The sequence below is a fragment of the Sus scrofa genome, chromosome 17 (assembly GCF_000003025.6).
Source record: "Sus scrofa isolate TJ Tabasco breed Duroc chromosome 17, Sscrofa11.1, whole genome shotgun sequence".
Taxonomy (NCBI): Eukaryota; Metazoa; Chordata; class Mammalia; order Artiodactyla; family Suidae; genus Sus; species Sus scrofa.
The window spans coordinates 54556146-54580214 of NC_010459.5; positions in this window are offsets into that span (position 1 = coordinate 54556146).

The following is a 24069-nucleotide window of genomic DNA, read 5'->3' on the forward strand; positions in this document are numbered from 1 at the left end:
TAAGTATTATTGAATAAAGTTGGAAATGAATAAATTACCCAACATCAAAAGAATGTTTTATTAAGCTCTGATAATATAAGTAATAGAATTCATCTTGCTGTTTGCAATGATGTTTCCAAGAGAAAGAATACAGAGGAGTCCCCGTTTCCATTTCCATTGTGGTTCAGTGGAAATGAACCTGACTAGAATCCATGAGGATTTGGGTTTGATACCTGGCCTCGCTCACTGGGTCAAGGATCTGCCGTTGCTGTGGCTGTGATGCAGGCTGGCAGCTGCAGCTCTGATTTGACCCCTAGCCTGGGAACTTCCAAAAAAGCCTGGGGTGCAGCCCTAAATAGCAAAAAAAAAAAAAAAAAAAAAAAAAAAAAGGAATACAGAGGAAAACCTTACAAAAAATGGGCACTTACAACTACGTAAACCTAACAAAAATTCACAGGAAAAGAAAATACTAGAAGGTAATACTGCAGAATGTAAATAGGAGCCTTCCCCCGATTGTGGGGCCATGGCTTAATTTTTTCTTTTTAAAATACTTCACAATAGAAAAATCATTCTTTTTAAAAAAAATTTAATTGTAAAAATACACGTAACATAAAATTTACCATCTTAACCATTTTAAAGTGTACAGTTCAGCAACATTAAGTACCTTCCACACACCTTGTTGGGCAACCATCATCACCATCCATCTCCAGGACTTTTTCATCGTACAAAGTTTGCCCCTGGCAACCATGATTCAGCTTTATGTTTCTATGACTTGGACTCCTCTAGGTACTTCATGTAAGTGAAGTATTTATCACTTTATGACTGGCTTATTTTCACTTAGCATAACATCTTCAAGATTCATCTGGAATCCTTCCTTTTTGAAGACTGAATGATATTCCATTGTGTGAATGTACTGTATTGGTTAATCCACTCACCCCTGGCTGGACATTTGGGCTCCTTCTAGCTTTTGGTTGTTGTGGATAACACCGCTGTGAATATAGGGGTTCAATTATCTCTTCCATACATTGTATTTTAAAGGGCTTTTTCCCCCCCTTAAAATGGCTCTTCCTTTCTCTGTGCCATCAACTGATTATATCATACCCTAGACTAAATTAAGGCCCTGTGCAGGGCATTTATATCAATGAAACAGGTGAGCAATTTGACTACCTGGGGAAAACAATCACCTGAGCTACTCCTCAGAAAGTAATGCATCTTTTTCTGTTGTTTGTTCTGATTCCTATTATAGGACAAATGCCTTAGTTTCGACTTCCCAGCCTGGATCCCTTCACACTGAGCCTTTCCTTGGTGCATCACCCTGCTCCTGACATTGAACTTCTCCTGACATCCTGCTCTAAGAAGACTACCAAAAAAAAAAAAAAAATCACCCCGGCCATTTCTCTTCATCGTCACTAACAATTTGGTAATGAAGTATTGATTTCTACTTCTCTGCTTATGGACGATATTCGATTTTCATTGATAAACTGCAACGGGATTCTCTGGTCTCTGCGGCCCCCTTTTCACTGTCATGAGAAAACAAAGTGCCACTGAAGAAAAATAATGATTGAGAACATTGATGTACTAATTTTGTCAGTTTGTACCACTTGACAGCAAAGGGCGGGGGGGAAGAGTAAAAGTCTTCATAGTTTAATGTCCAAGTGGCCTCACTCAGTGTAGACGCTTGGAAGCTTACTTTCCATGAATGTCCATTTCCTATTTATAACCCCTCTGGGAACGTTTGTCTGAAGGAAATGTTTCCGTTCAGTGCAACAATTACGGTTGCACCTGGATTGCCCAGTCCTGCCCCTGCCCTTGGGAGCCGTTCATCACCGCAAAGTGGAAGAATTATTAAGTTAAACCAGAGTTTGAGCCAAGAAAACCTCTGAACGATGTTCATCCTCTGTGAAAGCTGTTCAAACAGTTAGGCTTAACCATGTTGCTGCCAATGACTTTTTCCCGAGCCATGGTGGGCATCTCGAACATCATCATTCTCTTTATTGGTTAAAAACATGCAGTTTGAAGCACGCACCACTGTCATCGGAGACCAGCAGTTCGGGGGAAGAGGGGAAACTGGCGAGATGTAGAATCAGAACAAGCAGGAAGATGAGCGCATTGCAGGGTGGAAAGTTCAGCAGCAGTCGTTTCTGGTCGTTTCTTTCCGCAGGACCTGTTGTTTATGGGCTGTGTGGGAAACACACGGCTTTGCGGTAGAAGCCACAGAAAGCATGAACTAGGGTGTCCATTTTAAATGTGTTCCTGCAACTTTTTTCATTAAAACTTTGAGGGCCCAATTTTAATTTGTGGAATATTCCCGTTAATAATGAGATCTAATTAAGACATCCATTAAAAGCCCGTTAAAGTTAATTTAACGTAAAAATTCCAATAGAACTGTATTAGATTTTGTCCATTAAATTAACGTTATGGATTTTTAACGGATGTCTTAATTATCCGTTATTATTAACGGGAATACTGTATTACACAGATTAAAATCAGGTCCTAAGTCAACTTGGAAAAGCTAAGAGCATGCTTTAATATTAAAACTCTTGCATACCTAGTGCACAGTTTGGAAATGCAGGGGGTAGATCTGTTTAGTTGAGCATTTTCTATACAACTGAAAGCAACCTATAATAGATTAAGTCCATCATTGCATTTAAACAATGAATGTCCTCATTCTCAAAGGACAAGTAAGTCCGGATTGTGTTGTAAACTGCTACTCAGCTATAGGTGAAATATTTAAACTATTCTAGGTACAACACTAGAAACTAGATGATTCTGAAGAATTATTTTCTCTCTTGTTGCTTTAATTACCAGGGTTATCACCCTCACAAATCTGAACCCCAACAAAAAGAAGCCAAATATTTCCAAATACATCCTCTGCACCATTTCTCATGAGGCTGCCTTTTGGAATTTTTTGGAAATTTTGACATGATCCCTAAATTCAACATTGGGATTTAAAAAAAAAAAAAAGTTCTTATTTACCTCCTAGAGAAAGTGTTGCCCTTATGCCACATATAATAGCAAATTGCTTTTTTTATGGCATGCATAACCTAGATGGGAAAAAATATGGCGCTTCGGGGAAGGAGGGAAAAAGTAAATGAAGTTCCAGGAATGTCATTCTGAAGTAATGAGGCATGGACAGAAAATATACCCCTCACATCATCGGATTGAGATGGCAGTCGAAATAGCTTCATTGAAGTGTCAGCACGCATCCATCAATCAATCACCCACAAGGAAAAATAGCAACAGTACAACCGGGCGGCTTTTATGGGATTTACTCATGGGCATAGGGAATAGCAGCTCAAATGTAGTTCTGACATGAAAAGCAAGGTGCTGATATTATTTTTTATGATGGGAGGATCATAAAGTGAATTGAGAACAGCAAGGTCTGTCTTTGCTTAACCTATTCAACCAGAAATGAATGGCGCTCAACTGGAAAGGAACAGTCTTCGGATGGGTTAAGATTGAAGGGTGGACCCTTCTGAGCACTGTCCTTCGACAACGAAATTCTATTAAAGGAAAATCAATGCATTAGCATTGGGGTTCTTGAAGCTGTTAAAAATTGCCTGCTCCAACCCAGGGTTATTAGATAAAGTTACATAATTCAGATTCTGTCAAAATCATCCCAAAGCAGATTTGCGAGCTCTTGCTCCAACTGGGGGGAAACAATGTGACTCTCAACTCCGTGGAAATTGTTTCCCTTCTGCGAAAGAAAAAATAAATCATCTGCTTCAACGTATAATCTATATGGTTGTGTTAGCGCCATTTCTATGGAAGGGCGGGGTGGGAGGCAAGAGGCAAAAATATTGATAAATTTGGTAAGACTCAGGAATTGTCGCTTGGTAAATGTAAGAGTCACTGCTGAGGGACAGCTGCTAATGTTCTCCTTAGGAAACAAGATCTGGGCTCCCTCTTGAGATACACAGCTCTCAGATTATTCCTCCAAAACAGGCCTGTCTTCATTCGGCAAGCCCCGTGAGGCTTCTAGAAACTTCCTTCTTGAGGGGGAAACTACCATGAACTCAGGAGAATGTTTTTAACCTGCTTTCATACTGCTCTCTTCCTCTCCCTGAACACATGTAGTTCTGATAACTTGGAACTTTAGATGGACAGGAAGACGACGAGCAAATATCCAAATTGTGCTCGTGGATCACCTTTCTGCTACCAACCCTCGGTGTCAGGGAGGGTGCAAGATTGCCTCCCTTTCCCCTCCCTCCTTCTAGCTAGGACCACCGGTAAGCTGCAAACCGAAATGTCCACTGAAAAGATTGTATACGAATATTTAAGTTTTATGTATTTGGCCCCATTTTGTAGTTGAGCAAATTCAGCAAATACAAAGCATGTCACAAAGCACTGGGGGTGCAGGCGGAAGAAGAAATGCCGTTTACGCAGCAAATTTACCCAACCAACACTAGTGGGCAGCTGCTGGGTGCACGACAGTGTTCTAGGTCCCACAGGGAACGGTTCCCACAACGCTCTGGTCCGCCAGTGTTTATGGCATCATCTAAAAGTAGGGATATCAGGCCTTCTTATAGCATAATTGCATGGCATTTGTACTGCTTCGGCTCTGCCTCCATCCCTGGTCCTGGAATTTCCACATGCTGCCAGTGCAGCCAACCAATTAAGAAAAGGAAAAAAAAAAAAAAAAAAAAAAAGGTAGCTGATACCAGACACCCAGGGGTGCAGAGCTGATATAGGTTCCAATCCCCCTCATGTTATTTGCATTGTAGTCCTGTTTTTCAAAATAATAATATTTCAGAATAGGGACTTCACCTTCAGAAAAGCATAAAGGGAGGAAATAGCTTAAAAATAGGTCAAGGCCGAAAAGCAGACTATAATCATAGAATAAATTGGATAGCCCCGACCGTCCCCACAGAATTTAAGGTCACAAATAGATTTTTCTTAACTCTCACCCCAAAAATGTGCCCGTTGAGTTGTTGGAGTCTTTCATAATTAACATCACAGGCACGAGCTGCTGAATTTAGTCGCGGTGCAGAAAATAAACAAATGAAGTGACATGTTTGGGAAGAATTTACGTAACTCCGTTAAGCAATGAGGTGTGTGTGTGCGCAAGAGTGTGTGAGCATCTGCGGGCGTGTATCCGTGTATCTATCTGAATTTCACTGTTTTTTTCCGAGGTCTATGGACAGTGCCACAGGAAGCGTCTACAATTTTCTGAAACTTTTCACAGTAAATCCAAAGATTACAAGGCCTTACAAGGTGTTTGCATTTGGTTTCTTTCCCATCTGTCACTTCCCGGGGTTATTTGATTCTGTTCAAATCTTTTTCATCAGGTTTCATTTTTCAAGCTTGTTAAATGTTTGTGTTTAAAAAAAAAAAAAATCACCAAAACATAAAAAATGTCATTTTCACATTATCTTCTGTTCTCTGCCATAAGAATAGAAGTCTGTTGACGAATGCTAAAATAATAATAAGGAAATATATTGAAGGCTTTAAACACACAAATATACATATGTAGTTCTAAAGAGCAATAACAGTGGTATCTATTTTGAACATGCATTAAGCCAAAAAAAAAAAAAAATCACAATGGAACTTTCGGTTTATTCTTTTTCCTCCTGTGAGCTGTTAAAATGCTAATTTCATTTTCTCCCTTCCTATATGTGGCACTTGCTCAAAATATCCACCAAATACTTTTAGACAAAGATTGAGCTGGAGAAAGAGATACAAATTTCCATCCCCCCAGACAGAGAGATGTGTTTCCATTGTGGGGAAGCATTAAACATTTTGAAACTTGTGAATCATCTTTAGAATTTCTACAGGGGAATTTTACCTCTTCATCCAAAGTAAAAGCCACTTATCTCCTTTGGTTTCCCGTGACAGATTCAGAGGCAGACGCAGATATACAATTTCTAGGCTCTAGTTAATCTTCTTCCAATAGTTACGAACAATGGGCTAACGGGCGTGGGTGTTTCTCCAAAAATTATTCATGCGCAAAAGGCAGCCCAAAGCTTCAGGGAAAACTAGAAATGTTTTATGGATTAGAATAGGACTGTTTTAAAATGCTAGTACCAGGTGGGACGTTATTTCTGCAGCAGAACTCTGTCCATTTCCTTTGGAAAAATATATTCCAAGTAAAATAGCTCTTCCAAGAAATGGCACCCTCATCCGACACCTTTCAGCATGCATATCATTCTACCAATAGCCATATGATTGTCATTAAGGCCTTTTAAAAAATGATCTGTTTGTTTGAAAGAAGACAGATTAAATACTCACAGCCCTTTGTACACTGTTTATTTGCTTAAGACTGCTCTTGGAAGTACAAATAATAACCCTTTTGTGAGAACCCCAGGAGAAGCTGAAAAACTCTTTTAACAAATGCATGACTTAAAAAAATTCTTTTTTTCATGAAAAACCCTACCACTCCCTTCAACCCCTCCAGAAAATGACTTTCGATGTGTTTACTGAATTATCTTGAACCTGAAACCTAGGTTTGAATCTCAGTCCCCAGGCAAAGGCTTATATTTACAGAACTTGAACAACCATCCGATTATATCTCAAATAAGAAGACTTTGTACAGTAATCGCTTTCACTTTCTCCATGACCCCTATAACGTCCAGGCATGAGAAATGTGTATGTACCCATATTTTTTAAATACACAAAGCTCAACCAATCTGCAGAGAAGGCAGCAGAACAGTTCACATTCTGCATGGACACACATGCTACAGAGACATTCCAGTTGTGCAAGTTTTGGCTTAGAACACATCCGATGCTAAATGTGCAGTACAAGTCAAAAAAAAAAAAAAAAAAAGCTGACATAGAAACAATGCCATTTGGCTCAGGGTCCTTAAAAGTCATGATATCCAGGGATGCTAGATACTTTTGGGTCTCTGACACGCTGCTATCTTTCTCATCCCTTCTGACTTTGATTCCTAACAGCCAGGCACTGTCAGCGCAAATCGCAAGCCTCCAAACTCCCTTAAAATCAAGGAGGGAGTGGATCACAGCAAGCCTGCGTGCGTCCTGGTCAACCAGGTAGTACTCTGCAGAGTGCTCATAGGTTTTTCGGGAATTTGGCATCAGTCATGCTTACATTATATGTATTTGTCCCCTAGTATTAATTCTAGACTTTTTTTTTTTTTTTTTTTTTTTTTTAAGAAATGGCAGTGGGGGAGGTAGGGCGTGGTGCGTTGGGAGAATTCCATTTATCCTTGCTCGGAAGGAAAGTGTTTATTTGCCAGCGAAGAAAGGCAAAGCATTTTTATATTAGGAAAGCAGACTCGTCATTTTCAAAGAAAAATGACTACAACCATACCTGTAGAATGCTCCATGCAAAAGCACTAATTTTCTATAACCTGCATGCTGTATATACATTTGCCTGTATACTAGAAGGAAAACCCAGGCTGTTTTCCTTGTGTACAACGCAGCGTGGATGGCAGGGAGGGTCAGCCTTCCATACATTTTTATACTGTACATATTTGTATATACTAACTCTATCTCCATGTATGAACACAGATTTTGTTATATTTGCTTGTTTCTGTTTCCTACCAAACTGGCCCCTAATGGGGATTCTTTTGTATAGAAAAAAAAAAAAAATATGCTTGTAATTTTTTTCCCGATCCTTCTCTTTCAATAGCTTCTGAAAGAATTAGATCTGAGTTTACAAAGAAACTATAAGAACCAAGTTCGTCTGTCTGCATGAGTCCTATCCCATTGCTGGATCTAAGGAGAAACCAACATCCTAATTCAGGGTTTTCCTTGAAAGGCATGCTTTACCCCTTGGGAAAACTGCAAACTCATCCATGTAGAATTATCCTCTTTGTATTTTATCTAATAGTGCCTGAAAAAAAAATTTTTTTAATGTCTTCTTAGAGGAAGAATTCATAATTGTCAAAATTTGAAACATTAGCTTAATTTTGTTTTTATGACCTCGCAATTCTTTCCCTTATTTATTCGGTTGCTGTTGTAATGGGGCCCCAGGCCATTCCTGACATCGGCGTGTTCTTCTTCTGCATTAAGGATGTTTTTAAAATTACAGAAATTATTGAGCCAACAGGCTGTTTTAATCAAAACCATGTTTCACTTGTTTGTGATGATTATAAATTGTCCTTGCGATGGGGAAAAAAAAAAAAAAAAGTTTTCTGCTAGGAAAATTATACCACCCTGTGGCCGAACAGATTCATCACAGATAGGCGCTCATGCCTACATCTCTGGGAGCTGGAAAATTCTTCCCTAGGCTGGCCAGACCTTCCCTTGCTTCTAGTCATCCCGAATCCTAAGGCTCAGTGCAGTTACTATTTGCAAGTTTCCCAAGGTTTGGCTGCATCATCGTCACTGCCCCAAAACAAACAATCCTGCTGGAAATCATGGTTTTCCAGGTTGGGAGGAAAAAAGAAAAAAAAAAATCAGGGATTTTCAGAAAAGGTGCTCCTGTTTTTGTCCTCTGGTGCCACCCTCCTGTCATCCCTCCTAATTATAAACAAAACTGGTCTTGATATTTCATATAACTTAAATCAGGTCAAAAGAAACATCGAGAACAGCCCCTTGCTGAATAAAAATGACTTTGTTTGGGTGCACTCAGGATGTATGTGTGTGTGCGATGCTGCGGCATTGAAATCTTCTCTAGAGGGAGAGGGGTTGTTTTTAATACAATTTTACCACTGGAAATAAATTCTGATGGTGGCGGTGAAGAAAACCCTTAAATTATATCACAGAAGCCATTATTTTTTACCTGTAAAGATGTGTGTTTTTTTTTTTAAGAAAAAATCATTCTACTTGGAGGACAGTAATTAAAGCCCCAAATAATAGATACTACTTCTTTTAGCTATTGTGAAAAAATAATAACACCACACCTGTCAAGGTTTATCGGAGCCCCCTCATTTCCATCAAAAAGGTTTCTATAGGTGTATTATTTACATTTTAAAACATGGGAACGCTGTCCTTTGTGATGACAAATCCCCTCCCCACACTCGGCAGTTATTGGAAATAGAATATTCCCATCTGAAACCTTATCGTCATTTGCATCCGGAAACCCAGCTGCCAATATTAAGGACCTGGGTGCGTTCAATTATGATTTTGCTGGAGGCTGTCCCCGATTTTGATGCTGTAGACACGGAACCACCTTTCTGAAACCCAGCTGATACAGCTAGCATAGGCAGGTCTCTCAACACCATTAGCTTTGCAAATGGCTTCATTTCAGTCAACGCCGACTTCCGCTTTGGCCAATTGAAAAAAACGAAAATTAAAGGAGAGAAGAAAAAGAAGAAGAAAAGAAAAAAAAAAAAAAACACAGATGCACTTAAAACATGAAAAGAATTATTTATATGATAAAAATATATTTAGATTTTCAAAGCACAAGACTGAATAGAAGTGCTCTTTTTATGCTTTCTGAAGATGTTAACTGTTAAATGTCTTTCTACATCAGGCTTAATAAATCTGTAATGACATTTGATGGATTGATTTCTGCCTATGTGTGTTTTTTAAAGTTGGCAAGAGAGGAGGGAGGCAAGGGAGAGGGGAAGGAGGGCGTGGAGGAGAAGCAGCAGCACTGACCCCCAGGGAGGCCAAGCGAGGAAATTATTGGTGGGCCTCTCTGTTGCTCAGACCTAGTGACCCACTTCCAGCATCGCCCCTCGTTTCCAGCAGAATTTTTTTTTTTTTTTTAAATGAATGCCAGCACCCTTGATGGTTTCTGGGCTGCCTTTGCATGCTCTCCGTCGGGTAATTTATGATATCCTCTCGACAAAGGCAGTGGGGAGGGGTCTCACCAATGCCAGGATGCCACGCAGCGGGCAGAGGTGATTGAGACGGCCCCACCTAACCCTCAGCTTCCCCATCTACTCCCCTCCATTTCCTTTCATGTCCTGCGAGAATCAGACCGTGTTTCTTTTCACACCCACAAGCTGCGCACACAGATGCCGATGCCCCACCAGCGTGATGTGTTGTCTGTGCACAGCCAGCTCACGGTGCCCACATCGCATGGCTGCGCGGGACCCGTGCTCATTAAATCATGATGGCTGTGGTTTCACCTGTGAGCTCCCCTTCATTGCAGCGGTCCCATGTCTAAGCCATAAAATGCGAGCGGCCAGATGAGAGAAAGCAAGACAGACGAGGAAAGGAAAGGCGGGGAAGGCAGAGGGTTGGAATAAGCCACTTGGGCCCAACCAGAGTCCCTGGTCTTCATTCGCTTGGTGACTATTTGTTGAGCACCTGCTATATGCGAGGTCAGAGGGTCCATTATTGAGTCAGTGTGATGGTGGTTATGAGAACAGGGTCTAGACTCAACTCGTGTTAAAAGAAGAGGGGCTCTTGGAGTTCCCGTCATGGCGTGGTGGTTAACGAATCCAACTAGGCACCATGAGGTTGCAGGTTCAATCCCTGGCCTTGCTCAGTGGGTTAAGGATCCGGTGTTGCCGTGAGCTGTGGTGTAGGTTGCAGACACGGCTCAGATCCCGTGTTGCTGTGGCTGTGGCATAGGCTGGTGGCTACAGCTCCGATTCGAGCCCTAGCCTGGGAACCTCCATATGCCACGGGAGCGGCCCTAGAAAAGGCAAAAAGACAAAAAAAAAAAAAAAAAAAAAAAAGAGGGGCTCTGTCCTGTGTTACCTCTGTGATCTAAGGCAAGATTAAAGGAAGGACAGGACATTAGGAGACGGAGAGGATAAGGAACATGGGTACCCTGAGGGGTGCCCCCCAACCACCCTGAGAAGTCACAGAAGAATTCCCAAAGGAAGTGATGTTGGAGGCAAAGTGAATTTCTCAGAGGAGCATCAGAAGAACCAGAAGTACATATGAACACACCCCTTAACCGCCCCCCTTCTTCCAATCCAATCCATCAAGTCCTGTTGCTTCCAATTTCAGAATACAACTCACATCTATTCACTCTCTCTCTCTCCCCTAGACGTCTATGACGGTTTTCCAACTGGTCCTGAAGCCCTCCAACCTTAAATCCGTCCTCCACACAGCGGCTGACGTGATCTTTTAAAAAAGCAAATCAGATCATGTCATTTTGCTCTTCAAGACCAAAGGCAGGCACACATTTCCTTGGAAGGGTCAGAGAGAAAATATCTTTGGCTTAGTGGGCCCTCTGATCGCTGACCCAATAACTCCACTCTGCCCTTGCAGCCACAGACAACAGTAAACAAATGAGCATGACTGTGTTCCAACAGGACTTTATTTACAAAAATAAGCAACAGCCCAGATTTGGCCCACGGGCCAGTTTCCTGACCCCGGCTCAAGATCCTCCAACAGTTGGGTTTCCATTTGTCTTGGACTGGAAACAAGCCTGGAGAAGAGCCTCTGAGGACAAATAGTTCATATGGGACGTAAATCTAAGAAACACAAATAGGAGTTCCCCTCGTGGCGCCACAGAAACGAATCTGACTAGGAACCATGAGGTTGCAGGTTCGATCCCTGGCCTTGCTCAGTGGGTTAAGGATCCGGCGTTGCCGTGAGCTGTGGTGTAGGTCACAGACGTGGCTTGGATCTGGCGTTGCTGTGGCTCTGGCGTAGGCTGGTGGCAACAGCTCCGATTGGACCCCTAGCCTGGGAACCTCCATATGCCGCAGGTGAGGCCCTAAAAGGACAAAAGCCAAAAAAGAAGAAAAAGAAAAAAGAAACACAAATAGGGAAACGGGGAAGGGAAGGATGCCCACAAAGGGACTTTAAGAACAGCGACCACCAGAGTTCCCACTGAGGCACAGTGGGTTCATCATCTGGCAGTGCTCTGTGGCGGTGCCGTTTCAATCCCCAGCCTGGCACAGTGGCTTAAGGATCTGGCGTTGCTGCACCTGTGGTGTAGTTCGCAGCTCCAGCTGGGATTTGATCCCTGGCCCAGGAACTTCCATAGGCCAAAGGGGTGGCTGAAAAAGGAAAAAAAAAAAAAGATGATATGTATCTCCTCTATCATCTGTATGTGTGTGTGTGTGTGCGCACATACACATATATAGTATAATATATATGGTAAAAGAATGTCCCAGTTAGGAATAAAAATATACTATAAAGTTAATTTCTAAATGCTAAACTGGCACAAGAGTGAACACAGGACTCAATGTAAAACAAAATAATTTCCAAGGATATGTTCAATGTTTAAAGAAAAATAGAATTTTAAATGCACGGGGCAAAAGCACAGTAATAACAAATAAAATCATGCTCAGATGATGAGTAATTTTTTCAGGAAAAAAGTACATTAAATATCCTATGCTACATATCAAATTATATTTTTAATTAATTAATGGATTAAATCTAGAAGTGAAAACATAAAACAACTAGAGGAAAATGTAACTCAATAGTTACCTGATCTCAGGCAGGGAAGTTATTTCCAGGTATAAATACTAAAGAAGAAATCATAAGAGTTCCCGTCGTGGCTCAGTGGTTAACGAATCCGACTAGGAACCATGAGGTTGCAGGTTCGACCCCTGGCCTTGCTCAGTGGGTTAAGGATCCGGCATTGCCGTGAGCTATGGTGTGGGTCGTAGACGTGGCTCAGATCCCGCATTGCTGTGGCTCTGGTATAGGCCAGTGGCTATAGCTCTGATTCAACCCCTAGCCTGGGAACCTCCATATGCCCTGGGTACGGCCCTCAAAAGACCAAAAAAAAAAAAATCATAGGAACTAAAATTCCAGGAGTCAAAAAAAAAAAAGTAAATAAAATGAAAAGTCACAAATTGGAGGATCTTATATTAATATATGATTAATAGTGCCTAGCATAATTAATTTTGCCATGTTTATATATCTCTAAGGAAAATAAATATCCAAATAGAAAAAAAATGTTGACAAAATTCACGAACTGACAGCGTGCATATAAAGAACTCCAAATGCTTAATGAACATTTATGACAATATCAAGTGACAGTAATAACCAAAGGACATACATTAGAACGAGGAGAAATCATTTTCACTTATCAAATTGACAAAAATAAAACATTATGTTTCCAGTATCAGAGAAGGGTCAGGGAAGGGGGCATTCGCACACACTGCTGCTGAAAACAAAAATGTCTGGGAACCTTCTAGAAAAGTATTAAGCCGTATTTATCAGTTTCTCTAAAATGGGCATGCCCTTTGATTAATTACTCTTCTGAAGAGTCTGCCTCAGAAAATAATTGAAGCTGTGCCCTGAGATGTATTTACTAAGAACGTCCAATCATACACTGCTGTAATTGTGAAAAATTGGAAAGACTCTAAAGGTCCTAAAACAGGAGATGGAGAACATAAATTACGCTCCACCTATGTGGTGGAATAATACACAGTCAAGAAGATGATGTGTTTAAAATACAGCCATAGGCTGGCTTAGCAGGCAAGCTTGGAAGTCACCAGACTGTCTTACTAATAAGTAGAAGCCTTGAGCAGACTGAAAAATCACCAACTCTTGTATTCAAGACAGAGCAGAGGACAGAGGGAAGCTTGACCCCCAAGATTACAGCAACAGACGGCAAAGAGAGGGAGCAGAGGCTTAAGGGGGGCAAAAACTCGGGAGCATTTACCTCCAGGAGCACAATCAGGTTCCCACAGTAAATATCAGAGAAAAGTCTCCTCAGCTCCCCACAGCGGAAGGGAAACGGGCACCCTTTTGAAATACACCTGAGCATTCTGTTCTTAACAAGCCCCACCCCCAGCAAAAACCAGTTAACCAGAACCCAACTCCATCCAGCCTGTTGGAGCCTCCTCTCTCACCTAAGAAGGGATTAAAAAAAAAAAAAGAAAAGAAAAGAAAGGAGTTCCTGTTCTGGCTCAGCAGTAACAAACCTGACTAGTAACCATGAGGATGCAGGTTCGATCCCTGGCTTCACTCAGTGGGTGAAGGATCCGGTGTTGCCATGAGCTGTACTGTAGGTTGAAGACGCAGCTTGGATCCCGTGATGCTGTGGCTGTGCCGTAGGCTGGCAGCTGCAGCTCCGATTTGATCCCAGCCTGGGAAAACTTCCATATGCCGAGACAAAAACAAAACAAAACACCCAGGAAACTCTTGTAGTTTACAATCCAAGGCACAGGTTCACTAGAACACTGAGATGTAATCGTGAGACTCTACAACACTTCCTGTCCCTCCAACTCCTCTCTGCCACGTGGCTAAAGCCCTATTTACAGCAGTCCCTTGTACCTGGTACATCATAGCCAGCTACGAAGGCACCCCAAAGGGCAAAAAATACAGTTTGAGGGAGTTCCCTTATGGCTCAGCAGGTTAAGACTCTGGCATTGTTGAGCCGCTGTGGTACGGGTTCAATCCCTAGCCCCAGAACTTCTGCACGCCTTGGGCACAGTCAAAAAGAGAGAGAGAGAAGTAGAAAGAAAAAGGAACAAACGAAGTATGTAAACCAATAATGAGAATTTCCTCCAAATTATTGTCAGACACCAAACCACAGATCCAGGAAGTCTAAGGAAGAGGATAAATGCCAAAAAGTAAAACAAGAACAAAACTAGGCATATCATCTTTACAGAAAATGAAAGATGAAGAAAAAATACGGAAAGAGGCCAAAGGAAAAAACACCCTGTGTAACACTTTACCTGCAGAGGAACAAAGATAAAAACGACATCCAACATCCCCTCAAGAAACCATGCACTCTAGGAGAGAATAGTGTAAAATATTATGAGAGGATAAGAAACCACCCCAGAATTCTGTACCATGAAAAAATAGCCTTCAAAAGTGCAAAAAAAAAAAAAAAATGCTTGGGAGTTTCCGTCGTGGCTCAGTGGTTAACGAATCCGACTAGGAACCATGAGGTTGAGGGTTCGATCCCTGGCCTCGCTCAGTGGGTTAAGGATCCGGCATTGCCGGGAGCCGTGTTGTAAGTTGCAGACACGGCTCGGATCCTGCGTTGCTGTGGCTCTGGTGTCGGCCGGCAGTTACAGCTCTGAGCCCAAGAAATGGCAAAAAGACAAAAAAAAAAAAAAGTGAAGGAGAAATTATCCTTCAAAAGCAGAGATTGTCAGAGTTCCCATCATGGATCAGCGGTAACGAATTTGTTTGGGTTTGTTCCCTGGCCTCACTCAATGGGTTAAGGACCAGCATTGCCGTGACAGCGGTGGTGTAGGTCGCAGACACGGCTCAGATCCTGAGTTGCTATGGCTGTGGTGTAGACTGGCAGCTGAAGATCTGAGCCAACCCCTAGCCTGGAACCCCTAGTCATACGCCTCATGTTCGGCCCTAACAAAGAAAAAAAAAAAAAATCAAAGACTGTCTCAGGCAAATAAAAGTTGAGGAAATTTGACTAGCCCAACAGCAGAAATTGGCACAATATTGTAAATCAACTACGTGGTAATAAAAATTAATTAATTAATAGACCTGCCTTGCAAGAGATCTTAAAAGAAGTTCTTTAGAAGAAAAATGAGTCAGAAACTCGGATCTAGAAAAGAAGAGCATCATACCAGCAGATGCAGGAAAAGCTGAAGACAAAATCCAAATTCCAACTACATGGCACCCGAAAACAGGCAAAGCTATGGAAACAAGCAACAGATCGGGGGTTGCCCGGATGGGGGTGCGGTATGAATATGAGGAGCCCAGAGGACTGAGAGCACCTTGTGCCTGTTAAAATGGCCAGTATCAGAAGGATAACGAGTGGAGTTCCCATTGTGGCTCGGCAGAAATGAATCCGACGAGGAACCATGAAGCTGGGGGTTGGATCCCTGGCTTCACTCCGTGGGTTAAGGATCCAGCGTTGCTGCGAGCTGTGGCGTAGGGCACAGACATGACTCAGATCTGGCCTTGCTGTGGCTGTGGTGTAGACCGGCAGCAACAGCTCCAATTTGACCCCTAGCCTGGGAACCCCCATACGCCATAGGTGTGGCCCTAAAAAGACAAAAAAAAAAAAAAACAAGTGCTGGTGATGGTGTGGAGAAAAGGGAACCTCTGTAGGTGTTTGGCAGGAAGGTAAATTGGTACAGCCGTTATAGAAAACCATATGGAGTTCATCGAAAATTGAAAATAGAACTACCTTATGATCCAGCAACCCCACTTCTGGGAGTACATCCAAAGGAAGTGAAATCCATCCCTCAAAAAGACACCTGCACTCCCATGTTCACAGCTGCATCATTCACAATCACCAAGATACAGAAACAACTCAAATGTCCATCGACAGATAAAAGCAGAAAGAAAACGTGGGATACATATACAGTGGAATATTATTCAGCCTTTAAAAAGAAGGAAATCTTGCCATTTTGAACAACAGGGGTGGACCTGGAGAATATTATGCTAAGGGAAATAAACCAGACACTGAAAGACAAAGCCTGCATGAACTCACATATGTGGGCTGAGGGTTTGTTTTTTAATTTTTAAAGAAACATCTTAAAGTAGCATGACCACAATGTGTGAAAGAAACAAAAGAATTGATAAGAAATTCATTCCCATGAAGTAACCACAGTAAGTTTTCCGCCCAAGGGAGTGAGGGAAATTTCTCAGGGTACATCTCAGCAATTGCCCCAAATTAACCAAAGTCCCTCCAGGAACCCCGAGAAGCAACACATAGTTGACAATTTACTCGTTATATGATCATAATTGATTAATTCCCACCTTCCTCACATATATAAAAATTAATAGCTAGCATTTATAACGGTAGGTGCCACATTTCAAACGTTATACTAAGTAGTTTACATACATTATTTAATGTAATCCTCACAAACAGGAGTTCCCGTCATGGCTCAGCAGTCATGAATCCAACTAGTACCCATGAGGTCGCAGGTTCGATCCCTGGCCTCGCTCAGTGGGTTAAGGATCCGGCATTGCTGTGGCTATGGCATAGGCTGGCAGCTGAAGCTCCGATTTGCGCCCTAGCCTGGGAACTTCCGTAGGCCTCAGGTACAGCCCTAAAGAGATTAAAAAAAAAAAAAAAAAAAAAAAAAAACCTCACAAACAACCCTCAGCGGTAAGTACAATTGTCACTCCCATTTTACCGATGAGGAAACTGAAGAACAGAGTGGGCAAGTAAGCTGTTTGAGATCAACCAGCAAGGACATGGGAGAACTGTGAGATTCAGCCAGGCAGACAGGCTCCAGCATCTACATTCTTGGCTGTTCTCTACCAGGAGTCGGCAGATGGCAGCCCACAGACCAAACCTAGCCCCACTTGTTTTTTTTCTTGTTTGTTTGTTTGTTTGTTTTGGTTGTTGTTCTTTTGTTCTTTTGTTTCTTGCTTTTTAGGACTGCACCCTCGGGATATGGAAGTTCCCAGGCTGGGAGTGGAATCGGAGCTGTAGCTGCTGGCCTACACCACAGCCACAGCAACGCAGGATCCGAGCTGCATCTGCAACCTATACCACAGCTCATGGCAATCCCAGATCCTTAACCCACTGAACAAGGTCAGGTATCGAACCTGCATCCTCACAGATCCTAGTCCAGTTCTTTAACCACTAAGCCACAAAGGGAACTCCCTGGCTTTTTTTAAAAATAAAGTTTTACTGGAACACAGCCATAACTATTTATGTACCAGTGTGGATGCTCTCAGGCTAAAACAGCCAAGTTCAGTAGTTAGGACAGAGGCCCCTCTTCACCCTACACTGTTCGGAATCCTAGCTGATGCCTCAATGTGTGGCAAGCACTGATACTTAAATGGCGAGCCAACGTGAAGCTAGGAAACACCCAGTCCTTGGGGCATCTCTGCCTCACCACTCACACCCCATTTCACAGTTGACAAGGCCCAAGAGGCCCCGTATCACATCCCACTTGACACGGGGGACCTAAGTTGTGATATGAGAGGCACAGTCACGTAAGCTCCGGCACGAGGCTTGGCAAAGGGTAAGCCCCATATGATGGTCACTGGGTCTAAGCTCTGGGTACCAGCAGTACGTGTCTCAGGACTTCCCGGGGCCAGCAGCAAGGCCCCCAGAGCTGCAGACTGAGTGACAGAGACACTTGCTACAAAACCAATGTGACAGCAAAGATCTTTGAAATACGAACTGGTGTCTCATTATCCCCCTGGGCTCTCCTGTCCCCTCTCGGTCTTTTTCCCAGACTCCAGAACTAAGCTCTTCCTGTCCCAAGGGAAATTTTGGAAAAACACAGGATGTTTTAAAATGTAAATGAAAGTCTCCCACACCCCCAGCCACTTCTGTCCACTCTCACCCCTTGACTGATCCCTTTCAATGGCTCCCTGTGGCCCAGGGAACAGACCCTGGCTGGTCCTGCTCCCGCCAGCCCGGGGCACCCGCCTCCTGAGGACATCCTACCCTCCAGTCCAACTGCAGCACCGGCCTCTGCATGTGCCTTGACCTTCTCTGACCTCAGCCTTGGAGAAGCCCCCTGCGCTGCGGTCACCCCGGGGACGGCCTTTCTGCTCTTGCAGCCACTGAGGCTGCTCACCCGCCCCCCCAGCCCCGCACCCTGCACCCCCGCTGCCACGAGGCACAGTGAAGCTGGGAGCTGCATAACCAACCAAGGCCGTGATGTCCCCTCCCCGTGTCCTTGGGCTGACCTTCCCTGCAAGAGACGGGAAGTGTGTCATGCCCAGGGTGGAGAGGAAGACCCAGGGACTCAGAGGGTTAACCAGCGCCTCCCAGGTCACAGTGTAAAGTAAGACCCAGGCCCACGATTCCGCCAATCAGAGGGTGGACCTCAGACCAGCTGCCCGCAGCCTGGCCTGGGAGCTTGTTAGAAACAGAAACGCAGAGCCTCGGGCCCTGCCCCAGACCCCCTGGGCAAGAAGCTCCAACGTGCCAGGGTGACAGTCTGACGGTCACGAGCCAAGGGAGCTGGGATTCCCACGCCCCAGGTGAGCGACCGCCATCCACCTGGAACAGCAGAGACCAAGACACCCGCACTCGGTCCCGCCTCTGAGGTCCCCAGCCCCAATCGGAAACTCCCTTGTCAGGCTAATTATACTGAAGGGTGTTCTGTGACTTGCTCTATTCCCAGGAAAAGAAAGAAAAATGAAGTTCTCTTTCAGGTTTTCAGGGTAGATAATGTCAAATATTTACAGAGCAAACATCATTCTAGAGGCGCGCCGTTCTCTTCCTGCTGATTAGGGGGCTGTCAATCACGCCGCGGTGAGAGGGCCTGTCAGCTCTTCTCCATGGAAGCCACCTGTCATCCAGGCTGAACTCTGCGCTGCCGAGCAGGGAGCTGGCAAGGGCTCTGGAGGCGGGCGTGGGTGGAGGGGGCTCCAGAATGCAAGAGCCACCTTTGCGGGATGCGAGGGCTTGGGGCCGGCTGCCCAGGGAAGTTGCTGATGGAAACTGGGAGAAAGGTCTTTGGTGCCGCGGAGACCAGCGCTCTCGTACACCAGGGGTTTTCAAACCCGCGTGTGCACCCAAACCCCGCAGAGCTTGACAAAACACGGACAGAAGGACACACCGCCTGCCCCAGGCTCAGTAGTTTGGGTATGAGAGCCTGAGAATGGGCCTGTCTCCCCAGGCGATGCTGCTGTTCTGAGGACCACGCTTGAAGAAGCAGGGCTGAACCTCTGCTACCCCAGATGTGTACTGCAGACCAGCAGCTTTGGTGTCACCCGGGAGCTTGCTCCAGCTGCAGGATCTTGGCATCTACCCCAGCTACGGAACAGAATGTGCATTTCAGCAAGACCCTTGGCTAGTAACTACATGCATTTGAGAGGCACTGGTCTGTTCATAATTATACATCCGAAGCGTCTGGAAGAGCTGTTAAATGCAGATTCCTGGGGTCGACTCTGGATTTGAGTAAAGCAGATATTTGAGAAGCAGCACCGAGGAGATTGTATTTTTAAGCACCCAGGAGAAGGTGCATCAAGTTGGTACCACTGGGGTAACAGTATTTACACCTCTCACCCCCGTAGCTCTTCATTTGGCCGTGTAGACATAACGTACACATCCCAGGCTCCTAATTTCTTGTGCACACAATGAAACATTCCCAAACACTTAAAGCATTTTATGTATATCTGTGAATACACATTTGCTTGTACATAATTTCAGTATTTTTCGACCCACTGCCATGGCGCTGTTGCCCCCCCCCCTCGCTAGAGACCCCTGGGGTCACAGCTGAAGGCTCCTTCCGAGCCCTCGCCGATCACGTTAGGAAACCTCCTCATTTAATCTTCACAACAACCCCCGTGGCTGAGATCATCTTCCCCACCTGACAGACGAGACATCTGAGACCCAGGAAGGGAAGAGAGCTGCTCACGGTCACGAAACGTGCAGGTTGTCACATCAGCATCAGAACCGACCGTGCTGCTGGAGTGCTCCCAGCCCGGGTTCCACACGGGGGCCCCCAAGACCGAGGTTTGAATGCAAAGGGATCTTAGGAGACTCCAGCAGCACCTTTAGATACTGGAGCCTGTGACATCTTTCAGCGGCATAAAGATGTTTGAGGCTTGATATCTGCCCTTGAGGAGTTCCTCTCTGGACACACAGATCCTTTCAGTATAATCACTTATTGCCATGTCTTAAGTCCTCAGATCAAGGTGTGCGGAGTGTGCTGAGCAGAGTGGAGGGGCAGTTATGAGCCTGGCATAAACCCCTCTGCTTTCCTCCATCCTATTTTTTTTTTTTTTTGCTTTCGTTTTTAAGGAAGTATAGGTGATTTACCATTTTGTGTTAGTTTCTAGTGTATAGCAGTGATTCAGTTATAATACGTACATCCATATATACGTATGTATATACACTTTTCATATTCCTTTCCACTATGGTTTATTACAAGGTACTGAACACAGCTCCCTCTCGGGGTCAGTGGGCCACATCCGAGGCAGCCCCCACACTCAGGGGTGTGCAGGCGTGCAGCGCGTCGTAATCTCCTCGTTGCGCCTCGCCCCTGGGTCCCCAGAGCTGCCCTGTGTCCTGCCCTTCCCAGGCCCGGCCCTTCAGGCAGTGGTCAGTCAGCTACCCTGTGCCATTTCAAAACTGAGGAGTCGGGCGTTCCCACTGTGGCACAGCAGAAATGAACCTGACTCGCATCCAAGAGGTTGGGGGTTTGCTCCCTGGCCTCGCTCAGTGGGTTAAGGATCTGGCGTTGCCGTGAGCTGTGGTGTAGCTTGCAGACGTGGCTTGGATGCCCCGTTGCTGTGGCAGTGGCGTAGGGCCAGCAGCTATAGCTCCGATTGGACCCCTAGCCTGGGAACTTCCATATGCTGCAAAAAGAAGAAAAATTAAAAAAAAAAACTTTGTAAAGCAAAACAAAACAAAACTGAAGAGTCAACTCTGTGTCTTGCATCCAACAAATTCTAGCGGGTTTTAAAGGGTAGGACAATTTTCCTTATTTAGAAAAATTATGAATTAAAAACCTAGAACCCTGCCATTGTAAAGCAAACGCTCACCTGCTCAGACGGGTGGGAGGAGGGATGGCTCTGAATCTCTCTGCGACATGCCCCCCAGTTCTAATCCCTTTCATCTGCCCGACAACTTTTAATGCAAGGTCATGATAACATCGAGCTTCCTCTTTCAGTTACATTTCTTGGCTTTTATCTACTTAAGTCAGAGTGGCAACCGTGGGTGGTGTGGGGATGTGTGTGTGTGTGTGTGTGTGTGTGTGTGTGTGTGTGCGCGCGCAAGTGCGCATTCTAGTTTGTTCACATTTATTGGCTTTCGTCGGTATTCTGAAATTAACCAGGCCTGCGGAGGGACATTAGTAAATATTTGGTCATAAAGTATCTTCAGAGAACCATTTTCTGAGTTAACCACACCCAATAAAATCCTCTTGCATCAACGAAAGACTTGTCTGGCTGTCAGGCAATGAGATCGTTTTATTGAAAAGACTCGTGATGTAGTGAACAAAAGCTTAGGAAATAAACTCTAATCCCCAAAGGAACACTCGATACAACGCTACTCACACTAAAATATTCAATTTATGGCCTATATTGAATCCTATGTCTATAATTTACTGCCCTAACTACAAAGGAGGGTTTTTTTAATACAAACCAATTTCAATATATTTTACTACTTTCCTTGCCTCTGTTAAAGCAGAAATAACAAATTTTGCTGAGAGATTGGCAGACTAATGCAATAGACATCGCCAGGGGTATACCTTACAATTACCTGGCTCTCCTCAGACTCTCGAGTACCTAGGGCTTGCTGGCTGCCCTGGGCACGCAGGTCAGCATTCTTGTTCCTAACTGGCTTCCCAGGCAGTTCCGATACTCACCGAAGGCCCTAGCTGTTAGGAAAACAATATGTTCATTCAATAAATATGTACAGAGATATTTATTGCACCGACTATGTGCAAGGATCATTCTAGATTCTGGAGACACACCCGTCAACAAACGAGGCAACCGTGTCCCTGTCTGTTAGGGGCTGTCCTTTTAGAAGAGAGAAAGAAAAGAGGTGCATAAATATATACACTATAGCGATGGCTCAGGAGCTAGAAAAATCCTCATTGAGTAAGGAGGTGCTTTTTTGACAAAAGTCTAAGGAAAACCAAAGGAGGGAATAGTTAATGGAGCTGGAGGAGAGAAGGCATGAAGAGTTGGGAGCAGAGGAACTGAGAGTCCAGCATACCTTTTAAGAGGGTCCTTCTGCTACTGCATGCAGCAGTGACTCTACCGGTACCGGGGATAAAGAGGAGCGAGGTTTATGGCAAGTGCAGCCAACCTAGTGAGAGGTGATGGGGGTGGACCAGGATGGTAACTGACACGAGAAGACATGACTGCATTTGGGATGCAGTTCAAAGTTAGAACTATGGGGACGGCTCCTGCATTAGATTTGGGATATGAAATGAAGCCAGGTTTTAAGGATGTCATCTATGTCCCAGCCTTAGTAACAAGAATCATGGCATGGCCACTCTTTGGACAGAGAAGACAGAGAAACAATTGTTTGCAGAATGAAGATCAGGAGTTCAGTTTTTCATGTGTTGTGTTTGAGATGCGGCATCACCTATTGCCGCACAATAAATTTTCCCGAAACTCGGAGTTCCCATCGCGGCTCAGTGGTTAACGAACCCGACCAGTAACTGTGAGGTTGTGGGTTTGATCCTTGGCCTTCCTCAGTGGGTTAAGGATCTGGCGTTGCTGTGAGCTGTGGTGTGGGTCGCAGACGCAGCTCAGATCCCACGTTGCTGGTGCTGTAATGTAGGCTGGCGGCTACAGCTCCAGTTCGACCCCTAGCCTAGGAACCTCCATATGCTGTGGGTGTGGCCCACAAAAGGCAAAAAAATAAAAATTTTTTTAAATAAAAATAAAAAAATAAATTTTCCCAAAACTTAACATCTTAAAAGAACAAATAGGAGTTTCCGCTGTGGCTCGACAGGTTCAGAACCCGACTAGTATCCATGAGGATGTGGGTTACACTGCTGGCCTCCCTCAGTGGGTTAAGGATCTGTTATTGCCATGAGCTGTGGTGCAGGCTGCAGCTGCAGCTCTGATTAGACTCCTAGCCTGGGAACTTTCATAAGCTGAGGGTATGGCCCTAAAAAGAAAAAAATATATATATTATCTCACAGTTTCTGTGAGTTGGGAATTTGGGAGCAGCTTGACTGGGTGGTTCTAGCTCACGATTTCTCACGGGGTGGCCATCAAGATGCCCGCTGGGGCTGCAGTCATCAGAAGGCTTAACTGGCACTGGAGGATCCAGCTTCAAGATGGCACACTCAACACGGCGGTTGGCAGGAGGCTTCAGTGTCTTGCTGACTCTGGGCGGGAGGCCTCATTTCCTCACCTTGGTTCTCTCCCCAGGACTTGTAGAGGGGTCTCTCATCATGGCAGCCGGCTACCCCCAGAGTGAGGGATCCAGGAGGGCAAGGCAGAGTCGCCTCGGCTTTGATGACCCAGCCTTGAACTCACACGCTGTGACCTCCATAATATGCTGTTAGACGAATGTCATCAACACAGCTCACACCCAAGGAGAGAGGAATTCAGCTTCACTCCTTGATGACGTGGTATGAAAGAATTCATATGCACTGGCGTTCCCCTTGTGACTCAGCAGAAACACACCTGACTGGTATCCATGAGGATGCGGGTTCCATCGCCAGCCCAGCGCAGGGGGTTCAAAGGATCCAGCTTTGCCGTGAGCTGTGGTATAGGTCAGCTCAGATCCCATGTGGCTGTGGCTGTGGTGTAACCTGGCAGCTGTAGCTCCTATTCAACCCCTAGCCTGGGAACTTCCATGTGCCTGGGTATGGCCCTAAAAAAAGAATTCATGAACATTTTTTTTTGGCTTTTTGGCTTTTTGCCATTTCTTGGACCGCTCCCGCGGCATATGGATGTTCCCAGGCTAGGGGTCTAATCAGAGCTGTAGCCACAGGCCTACACCACAGCCAG